The sequence below is a fragment of the Aphelocoma coerulescens genome, unplaced genomic scaffold (genome assembly GCF_041296385.1).
Source record: "Aphelocoma coerulescens isolate FSJ_1873_10779 unplaced genomic scaffold, UR_Acoe_1.0 HiC_scaffold_154, whole genome shotgun sequence".
NCBI classification, from domain to species: Eukaryota; Metazoa; Chordata; class Aves; order Passeriformes; family Corvidae; genus Aphelocoma; species Aphelocoma coerulescens.
In genome coordinates, this window is record NW_027183503.1 from 195,969 (window position 1) to 205,999 (window position 10,031).

Sequence of the window (10,031 nt, forward strand, 5' to 3'; positions counted from 1 at the left end):
TAGCATTGTTATCCTTTTCCTGTGTGTTTGTTAAAAAAATAGTTTTTATCTCTTTCACTTTCTTCCCAGGAAAGTTCTTTTTTCCAAAAACCTGGTGGGGGAGGGCTGGGTGTAACCTGCCTTCTATCAGAGGATATTTTCCTCCACATTTGTCCAAACCGGCACAGCCTGTCCTTTCCTGGGTCTCTGTTGCAGATGGAAGCTGCTGGTGCCATTGTCAGCTTGAAGCCCTCTTTTGATGCAAGCAGATGTTGCCAGGTGTGTTCAGCAGCTGTTGCTCAATGCTTATGCCAAGCTATTGTGTTCCTCATGGAACCAAGGAGCCATTGTGACACTGCAGGGGCTGATGGCATCAAGGAGGCAATTGTGACAGTACAGAACCTCCTAGAAACAAGGCTCCATTGTGACACCGTGGGGAATCATGGAATCAAGGAGCCCATTGTGACACGGCTGCATGGAACCAATGGTCCATTGTTACACGGCGGATTCAAGAAGAGCACGGTGACACCACGCAACATCACGGAACCATAGGTCCATTGTGACACAGCGGGGCCTCATGGAAACAAGGGGACCATTGTGGCAAAGCAGGGCCTAATGGAAGCATGGAGGGCATTGTGACACTAAGGAAACTCCTGGAACCAAGATGACCACTGGCACATAATGGAACCTCATGGAAGCAAGCCTCCACGATGGTTTTGGAGGGCCTCAGGGACCACAGGACCCATTGTGACACAGCAGGACCTGGTGGAACCAAGGAGCCTTTGTGATACTCCAGATCCACATGGAAGCCAGGGTGCACTGAGACACAGCGGGGCCTTGTTGGAACCAAAGACACCTCTGCAAAAAGCAGGCTAGCTCATAGAAGCAAGGAGTCCTTTGTTACAACAGCAAACCTATGGAAGCAAGGGACCATTGTGACACTGCGGGGCCTCATGGAACCAATTGTCCATGATGACAGTGCGGATCAAAGGAGACCATGGTGACACTGCGGAACCTGATGGAACCAAGGAGCCATTGTGACACAGTGGGGCCTCATGGAATCAAGGAGACCATTGTGACCCAGGTGTTGCATGTGAAGGCAAGGAGCCATTGTGACACTTTGGGCTTCTTCCCTTGAGCTCTGCAGCTGGCTGTCCCAGCCCAGCGCACCATGTGCCACCTGCTCTCCTCAGGGCTCTGCCTGCACACAGCCCCAGGAGAAGTTTTCCTGTTTGGAAGGAAAGAATGGAAAAGCCGGAGCAGGTTTCCTAAACAACAAACCCCACTCAGGAGCCACATGCTCAGTACAGGCTGCCTGGAACGATGTCCCCTTTCTACAAGGGTCAGTGTGAGCAGGAATGAATGATCTCTGGGAGCAGAATTCTCGGAGTCTTTCCACTGAATTCTCTCTCCCTGTGTCTTGGGGTGACTTTATCATGTGTATCCCCTATTGCTGCTCTATGCCCAGAAGTGAACTTTGTGCATTTCTGTGCCTTTCAACTGAGCCTGAGAGGGGGGAGAGGAAAAAAAACCGGACAAACTTCTCAGAGCGTTTGTTCAAGGACACACATACACACTCCTCTGCATCCTGCTTGCAGCAAGAGCAGAGGAAGCAACTTTGTTTCTTTTTAGCCAGTTTTCAGCTCCTTTTCTCTGGGGGGAGATGGAGAGTTGAACTTTGTTTTCCTGGGACTTTGGGGGTTTTTTCCCCTTCTTCTCTTCTTGACTCTTTCAACATCAGAGCACATTGGGAGAATTTTCTCCCGAGGTGGGGGCCCTGAATGTGGGCCCATGAGCCAGCTGCAAGGAGGAGGAGAGAGACTACACCTACGGAAGTGTTGGGGTTCCTCCCCCCTGCCATGAGGTCATGGGAGAGGGGACCCTGGGGTAGAGGCATGGCCTGGGCACGGGGTCTCCCTGCTCCCTGCTCACATGTGCCCTAATCCTGTTCAGCACTGCTTATTTTGTATTGCCCTGTGCCAGGAGGGCCCTGGTTGTGCTGTGATTGCTCAGTTCTTTGGCAGTGCCCCGCCCATGTGGCTGGAGAAGAAAGAGCTCTGAAACTTCTCTCAAGAATCGCTCCCTGTTTCTTTGCACGGGCCTCGCTGTCTATGGATGTTTCAGGAGACCCCACCGAAACACGGAAGGACTCTCAAATTATCCCAGCTTTCTCTGCACAGCGAGAGCTTTTAATATTTAGCATTGTTATCCTTTTCCTGTGTGTTTGTTAAAAAAATAGTTTTTATCTCTTTCACTTTCTTCCCAGGAAAGTTCTTTTTTCCAAAAACCTGGTGGGGGAGGGCTGGGTGTAACCTGCCTTCTATCAGAGGATATTTTCCTCCACATTTGTCCAAACCGGCACAGCCTGTCCTTTCCTGGGTCTCTGTTGCAGATGGAAGCTGCTGGTGCCATTGTCAGCTTGAAGCCCTCTTTTGATGCAAGCAGATGTTGCCAGGTGTGTTCAGCAGCTGTTGCTCAATGCTTATGCCAAGCTATTGTGTTCCTCATGGAACCAAGGAGCCATTGTGACACTGCAGGGGCTGATGGCATCAAGGAGGCAATTGTGACAGTACAGAACCTCCTAGAAACAAGGCTCCATTGTGACACCGTGGAGAATCATGGAATCAAGGAGCCCATTGTGACACGGCTGCATGGAACCAATGGTCCATGGTTACGCTGCGGATTCAAGAAGAGCACGGTGACACCACGCAACATCACGGAACCATAGGTCCATTGTGACACAGCGGGGCCTCATGGAAACAAGGGGACCATTGTGGCAAAGCAGGGCCTAATGGAAGCATGGAGGGCATTGTGACACTAAGGAAACTCCTGGAACCAAGATGACCACTGGCACATAATGGAACCTCATGGAACCAAGCCTCCACGATTGTTTTGGAGGGCCTCAGGGACCACAGGACCCATTGTGACACAGCAGGACCTGGTGGAACCAAGGAGCCTTTGTGATACTCCAGATCCACATGGAAGCCAGGGTGCACTGAGACACAGCGGGGCCTTGTTGGAACCAAAGACACCTCTGCAAAAAGCAGGCCAGCTCATAGAAGCAAGGAGTCCATTGTTACAACATAAAAGCTATGGAAGCAAGGGACCATTGTGACACTGCGGGGCCTCATGGAACCAATTGTCCATGATGACAATGCGGATCAAAGGAGACCATGGTGACACTGCGGAACCTGATGGAACCAAGGAGCCATTGTGACACAGTGGGGCCTCATGGAATCAAGGAGACCATTGTGACCCAGGTGTTGCATGTGAAGGCAAGGAGCCATTGTGACACTTTGGGCTTCTTCCCTTGAGCTCTGCAGCTGGCTGTCCCAGCCCAGCGCACCATGTGCCACCTGCTCTCCTCAGGGCTCTGCCTGCACACAGCCCCAGGAGAAGTTTTCCTGTTTGCAAGGAAAGAATGGAAAAGCCTGAGCAGGTTTCCTAAACAACAAACCCCACTCAGGAGCCACATGCTCAGTACAGGCTGCCGGGAACGATGTCCCCTTTCTACAAGGGTCAGGGTGAGCAGGAATGAATGATCTCTGGGAGCAGAATTCTCGGAGTCTTTCCACTGAATTCTCTGTCCCTGTGTCTTGGGGTGACTTTATTGTGTGTATCCCCTATTGCTGCTCTATGCCCAGAAGTGAACTTTGTGCATTTCTGTGCCTTTCAACTGAGCCTGAGAGGGGGGAGAGGAAAAAAAACCGGACAAACTTCTCAGAGCGTTTGTTCAAGGACACACATACACACTCCTCTGCATCCTGCTTGCAGCAAGAGCAGAGGAAGCAACTTTGTTTCTTTTTAGCCAGTTTTCAGCTCCTTTTCTCTGGGGGGAGATGGAGAGTTGAACTTTGTTTTCCTGGGACTTCGGGGGGTTTTTTTCCCTTCTTCTCTTCTTGACTCTTTCAACATCAGAGCACATTGGGAGAATTTTCTCCCGAGGTGGGGGCCCTGAATGTGGGCCCATGAGCCAGCTGCAAGGAGGAGGAGAGAGACTACACCTACGGAAGTGTTGGGGTTCCTCCCCCCTGCCATGAGGTCATGGGAGAGGGGACCCTGGGGTAGAGGCATGGCCTGGGCACGGGGGGTCTCCCTGCTTACATGTGCCCTAATCCTGTTCAGCACTGCTTATTTTGTGTTGCCCTGTGCGAGGAGGGCCCTGGTTGTGCTGTGATTGCTCAGTTCTTTGGCAGTGCCCCGCCCATGTGGCTGGAGAAGAAAGAGCTCTGAAACTTCTCTCAAGAATCGCTCCCTGTTTCTTTGCACGGGCCTCGCTGTCTATGGATGTTTCAGGAGACCCCACCGAAACACGGAAGGACTCTCAAATTATCCCAGCTTTCTCTGCACAGCGAGAGCTTTTAATATTTAGCATTGTTATCCTTTTCCTGTGTGTTTGTTAAAAAAATAGTTTTTATCTCTTTCACTTTCTTCCCAGGAAAGTTCTTTTTTCCAAAAACCTGGTGGGGGAGGGCTGGGTGTAACCTGCCTTCTATCAGAGGATATTTTCCTCCACATTTGTCCAAACCGGCACAGCCTGTCCTTTCCTGGGTCTCTGTTGCAGATGGAAGCTGCTGGTGCCATTGTCAGCTTGAAGCCCTCTTTTGATGCAAGCAGATGTTGCCAGGTGTGTTCAGCAGCTGTTGCTCAATGCTTATGCCAAGCTATTGTGTTCCTCATGGAACCAAGGAGCCATTGTGACACTGCAGGGGCTGATGGCATCAAGGAGGCAATTGTGACAGTACAGAACCTCCTAGAAACAAGGCTCCATTGTGACACCGTGGGGAATCATGGAATCAAGGAGCCCATTGTGACACGGCTGCATGGAACCAATGGTCCATGGTTACACGGCGGATTCAAGAAGAGCACGGTGACACCACGCAACATCACGGAACCGTAGGTCCATTGTGACACAGCGGGGCCTCATGGAAACAAGGGGACCATTGTGGCAAAGCAGGGCCTAATGGAAGCATGGAGGGCATTGTGACACTAAGGAAACTCCTGGAACCAAGATGACCACTGGCACATAATGGAACCTCATGGAAGCAAGCCTCCATGATGACTTTGGAGGGCCTCGGGGACCACAGGACCCATTGTGACACAGCAGGACCTGGTGGAACCAAGGAGCCTTTGTGATACTCCAGATCCACATGGAAGCCAGGGTGCACTGAGACACAGCGGGGCCTTGTTGGAACCAAAGACACCTCTGCAAAAAGCAGGCTAGCTCATAGAAGCAAGGAGTCCTTTGTTACAACATCAAACCTATGGAAGCAAGGGACCATTTTGACACTGCGGGGCCTCATGGAACCAATTGTCCATGATGACAGTGCGGATCAAAGGAGACCATGGTGACACTGCGGAACCTGATGGAACCAAGGAGCCATTGTGACACAGTGGGGCCTCATGGAATCAAGGAGACCATTGTGACCCAGGTGTTGCATGTGAAGGCAAGGAGCCATTGTGACACTTTGGGCTTCTTCCCTTGAGCTCTGCAGCTGGCTGTCCCAGCCCAGCGCACCATGTGCCACCTGCTCTCCTCAGGGCTCTGCCTGCACACAGCCCCAGGAGAAGTTTTCCTGTTTGCAAGGAAAGAATGGAAAAGCCGGAGCAGGTTTCCTAAACAACAAACCCCACTCAGGAGCCACATGCTCAGTACAGGCTGCCTGGAACGATGTCCCCTTTCTACAAGGGTCAGTGTGAGCAGGAATGAATGATCTCTGGGAGCAGAATTCTCGGAGTCTTTCCACTGAATTCTCTGTCCCTGTGTCTTGGGGTGACTTTATTGTGTGTATCCCCTATTGCTGCTCTATGCCCAGAAGTGAACTTTGTGCATTTCTGTGCCTTTCAACTGAGCCTGAGAGGGGGGAGAGGAAAAAAAACCGGACAAACTTCTCAGAGCGTTTTTTCAAGGACACACATACACACTCCTCTGCATCCTGCTTGCAGCAAGAGCAGAGGAAGCAACTTGGTTTCTTTTTAGCCAGTTTTCAGCTCCTTTTCTCTGGGGGGAGATGGAGAGTTGAACTTTGTTTTCCTGGGACTTTGGGGGTTTTTTCCCCTTCTTCTCTTCTTGACTCTTTCAACATCAGAGCACATTGGGAGAATTTTCTCCCGAGGTGGGGGCCCTGAATGTGGGCCCATGAGCCAGCTGCAAGGAGGAGGAGAGAGACTACACCTACGGAAGTGTTGGGGTTCCTCCCCCCTGCCATGAGGTCATGGGAGAGGGGACCCTGGGGTAGAGGCATGGCCTGGGCACGGGGTCTCCCTGCTCCCTGCTCACATGTGCCCTAATCCTGTTCAGCACTGCTTATTTTGTGTTGCCTTGTGCGAGGAGGGCCCTGGTTGTGCTGTGATTGCTCAGTTCTTTGGCAGTGCCCCGCCCATGTGGCTGGAGAAGAAAGAGCTCTGAAACTTCTCTCAAGAATCGCTCCCTATTTCTTTGCACGGGCCTCGCTGTCTATGGATGTTTCAGGAGACCCCACCGAAACACGGAAGGACTCTCAAATTATCCCAGCTTTCTCTGCACAGCGAGAGCTTTTAATATTTAGCATTGCTATCCTTTTCCTGTGTGTTTGTTAAAAAAATAGTTTTTATCTCTTTCACTTTCTTCCCAGGAAAGTTCTTTTTTCCAAAAACCTGGTGGGGGAGGGCTGGGTGTAACCTGCCTTCTATCAGAGGATATTTTCCTCCACATTTGTCCAAACCGGCACAGCCTGTCCTTTCCTGGGTCTCTGTTGCAGATGGAAGCTGCTGGTGCCATTGTCAGCTTGAAGCCCTCTTTTGATGCAAGCAGATGTTGCCAGGTGTGTTCAGCAGCTGTTGCTCAATGCTTATGCCAAGCTATTGTGTTCCTCATGGAACCAAGGAGCCATTGTGACACTGCAGGGGCTGATGGCATCAAGGAGGCAATTGTGACAGTACAGAACCTCCTAGAAACAAGGCTCCATTGTGACACCGTGGAGAATCATGGAATCAAGGAGCCCATTGTGACACGGCTGCATGGAACCAATGGTCCATGGTTACGCTGCGGATTCAAGAAGAGCACGGTGACACCACGCAACATCACGGAACCATAGGTCCATTGTGACACAGCGGGGCCTCATGGAAACAAGGGGACCATTGTGGCAAAGCAGGGCCTAATGGAAGCATGGAGGGCATTGTGACACTAAGGAAACTCCTGGAACCAAGATGACCACTGGCACATAATGGAACCTCATGGAACCAAGCCTCCACGATTGTTTTGGAGGGCCTCAGGGACCACAGGACCCATTGTGACACAGCAGGACCTGGTGGAACCAAGGAGCCTTTGTGATACTCCAGATCCACATGGAAGCCAGGGTGCACTGAGACACAGCGGGGCCTTGTTGGAACCAAAGACACCTCTGCAAAAAGCAGGCCAGCTCATAGAAGCAAGGAGTCCATTGTTACAACATAAAAGCTATGGAAGCAAGGGACCATTGTGACACTGCGGGGCCTCATGGAACCAATTGTCCATGATGACAATGCGGATCAAAGGAGACCATGGTGACACTGCGGAACCTGATGGAACCAAGGAGCCATTGTGACACAGTGGGGCCTCATGGAATCAAGGAGACCATTGTGACCCAGGTGTTGCATGTGAAGGCAAGGAGCCATTGTGACACTTTGGGCTTCTTCCCTTGAGCTCTGCAGCTGGCTGTCCCAGCCCAGCGCACCATGTGCCACCTGCTCTCCTCAGGGCTCTGCCTGCACACAGCCCCAGGAGAAGTTTTCCTGTTTGCAAGGAAAGAATGGAAAAGCCTGAGCAGGTTTCCTAAACAACAAACCCCACTCAGGAGCCACATGCTCAGTACAGGCTGCCGGGAACGATGTCCCCTTTCTACAAGGGTCAGTGTGAGCAGGAATGAATGATCTCTGGGAGCAGAATTCTCGGAGTCTTTCCACTGAATTCTCTGTCCCTGTGTCTTGGGGTGACTTTATTGTGTGTATCCCCTATTGCTGCTCTATGCCCAGAAGTGAACTTTGTGCATTTCTGTGCCTTTCAACTGAGCCTGAGAGGGGGGAGAGGAAAAAAAACCGGACAAACTTCTCAGAGCGTTTTTTCAAGGACACACATACACACTCCTCTGCATCCTGCTTGCAGCAAGAGCAGAGGAAGCAACTTTGTTTCTTTTTAGCCAGTTTTCAGCTCCTTTTCTCTGGGGGGAGATGGAGAGTTGAACTTTGTTTTCCTGGGACTTCGGGGGGTTTTTTTCCCTTCTTCTCTTCTTGACTCTTTCAACATCAGAGCACATTGGGAGAATTTTCTCCCGAGGTGGGGGCCCTGAATGTGGGCCCATGAGCCAGCTGCAAGGAGGAGGAGAGAGACTACACCTACGGAAGTGTTGGGGTTCCTCCCCCCTGCCATGAGGTCATGGGAGAGGGGACCCTGGGGTAGAGGCATGGCCTGGGCACGGGGGGTCTCCCTGCTTACATGTGCCCTAATCCTGTTCAGCACTGCTTATTTTGTGTTGCCCTGTGCGAGGAGGGCCCTGGTTGTGCTGTGATTGCTCAGTTCTTTGGCAGTGCCCCGCCCATGTGGCTGGAGAAGAAAGAGCTCTGAAACTTCTCTCAAGAATCGCTCCCTGTTTCTTTGCACGGGCCTCGCTGTCTATGGATGTTTCAGGAGACCCCACCGAAACACGGAAGGACTCTCAAATTATCCCAGCTTTCTCTGCACAGCGAGAGCTTTTAATATTTAGCATTGTTATCCTTTTCCTGTGTGTTTGTTAAAAAAATAGTTTTTATCTCTTTCACTTTCTTCCCAGGAAAGTTCTTTTTTCCAAAAACCTGGTGGGGGAGGGCTGGGTGTAACCTGCCTTCTATCAGAGGATATTTTCCTCCACATTTGTCCAAACCGGCACAGCCTGTCCTTTCCTGGGTCTCTGTTGCAGATGGAAGCTGCTGGTGCCATTGTCAGCTTGAAGCCCTCTTTTGATGCAAGCAGATGTTGCCAGGTGTGTTCAGCAGCTGTTGCTCAATGCTTATGCCAAGCTATTGTGTTCCTCATGGAACCAAGGAGCCATTGTGACACTGCAGGGGCTGATGGCATCAAGGAGGCAATTGTGACAGTACAGAACCTCCTAGAAACAAGGCTCCATTGTGACACCGTGGGGAATCATGGAATCAAGGAGCCCATTGTGACACGGCTGCATGGAACCAATGGTCCATGGTTACACGGCGGATTCAAGAAGAGCACGGTGACACCACGCAACATCACGGAACCGTAGGTCCATTGTGACACAGCGGGGCCTCATGGAAACAAGGGGACCATTGTGGCAAAGCAGGGCCTAATGGAAGCATGGAGGGCATTGTGACACTAAGGAAACTCCTGGAACCAAGATGACCACTGGCACATAATGGAACCTCATGGAAGCAAGCCTCCATGATGACTTTGGAGGGCCTCGGGGACCACAGGACCCATTGTGACACAGCAGGACCTGGTGGAACCAAGGAGCCTTTGTGATACTCCAGATCCACATGGAAGCCAGGGTGCACTGAGACACAGCGGGGCCTTGTTGGAACCAAAGACACCTCTGCAAAAAGCAGGCTAGCTCATAGAAGCAAGGAGTCCTTTGTTACAACATCAAACCTATGGAAGCAAGGGACCATTTTGACACTGCGGGGCCTCATGGAACCAATTGTCCATGATGACAGTGCGGATCAAAGGAGACCATGGTGACACTGCGGAACCTGATGGAACCAAGGAGCCATTGTGACACAGTGGGGCCTCATGGAATCAAGGAGACCATTGTGACCCAGGTGTTGCATGTGAAGGCAAGGAGCCATTGTGACACTTTGGGCTTCTTCCCTTGAGCTCTGCAGCTGGCTGTCCCAGCCCAGCGCACCATGTGCCACCTGCTCTCCTCAGGGCTCTGCCTGCACACAGCCCCAGGAGAAGTTTTCCTGTTTGCAAGGAAAGAATGGAAAAGCCGGAGCAGGTTTCCTAAACAACAAACCCCACTCAGGAGCCACATGCTCAGTACAGGCTGCCTGGAACGATGTCCCCTTTCTACAAGGGTCAGTGTGAGCAG